This window comes from Trachymyrmex cornetzi, unplaced genomic scaffold (genome assembly GCF_001594075.2).
Source record: "Trachymyrmex cornetzi isolate Tcor2-1 unplaced genomic scaffold, Tcor1.1 scaffold1997, whole genome shotgun sequence".
In the NCBI taxonomy this organism is placed as follows: Eukaryota; Metazoa; Arthropoda; class Insecta; order Hymenoptera; family Formicidae; genus Trachymyrmex; species Trachymyrmex cornetzi.
Window position 1 is genome coordinate 10241 of NW_017296632.1, and position 1313 is coordinate 11553.

The window sequence follows — 1313 nt, forward strand, 5'->3', positions numbered from 1 at the left end:
CCTCCAATTTTGCAGGCCTGTGTAATCAATGACGATAGATTTGACGCGAATTTAACCGTCAGAAGTCACAGTTGCAGTAACTGTGACTTCTGACGGTTAAGTTCGCGTCAAATCTATCGTCATTGATTATTCAATTAATGACGGGATGCATCTCTGAAATGTACGTCAGCCCATTTCCTTATTCATGACATCGATTCTGCCAAATTCTTGTCATGCATTTATAATGGACACAATCTTCGCAACTTTCAACCTTACTGTTACATAGTTACTCTACACATTTATTTATATAATTTTTTTGTGTTTTTTTTGGTACTGAAGAGGACCCAAATAATAGGGTCGAAACGTTTACCTAATGTCATAATTATACAATTTTATTGTTCATTAATAAATTGATTATTACACATAATATCCTGTGTCGGCTCTAATAGGCATTGAAAGATTTTTATTCATTAAATTTAATTTTTTACGTGTTATTTACGTCGTAATGACGAGATAGCCAACATAAGGCCATAGATTTAAGCGGGGAGCACATACCTTTGTGAAACGCATAGGCTGGAATCAGACTATGCATTGAAGAATGAGATTGAAGATTGTACGATTGATATTTAACCAATCAGAACAAAAGGAGCCAAAATTTCTTTGTCCTTATTGGTGAAATTCCAATCTTTAATTTTTAATCTCAATCTTCAATGCATAGTCTGATTCCGGCCTAACGCATAATGCATAAGAAGATGAACCAAAGTTTTGCATATAGATTGCATGCATAAATACATATATGAATAAATAAAGAAGATTTTTATTCATTAAAAAAAAAACAAATACCGTTTATTTGTCAAATTTGGTATTTAATTATTTATGTGTTAATTATTTATGTGTAATTTACTATAATGTATAATGCATACGGAAATGGGTCAAAGTTTCTTACTTCCTTTCTTTCCATACAATAGAGGACTTTGATTGGTTGATTCCTTTATGCCTTATGCGTTGTGCGTTATATAAAAGTCTGTACTCTTCGCTTTAGCATATATTACTTATTCTATTGTTGCTAGTTCAGAGAAAAAACCTGTAAGAGCTGCCGCAATTTATATTTTCGAACATTTTTCTTGCTACACGACGTTCCAGCTCTAATTTTGTAGGTTTTCAGCAGTAACTTCTAAAACATTCTCTTCTTACAATTACATAAAAAAAATAGTATCTATACGAAAGGGTTGGATTCCACACAGTAATCTCGAGCTTCTTACAGTACGATTCTTTCGACGCACAGATAAGTACGTAAATATCTCTTCTCATAAGAACACAGCTAAATTATAATA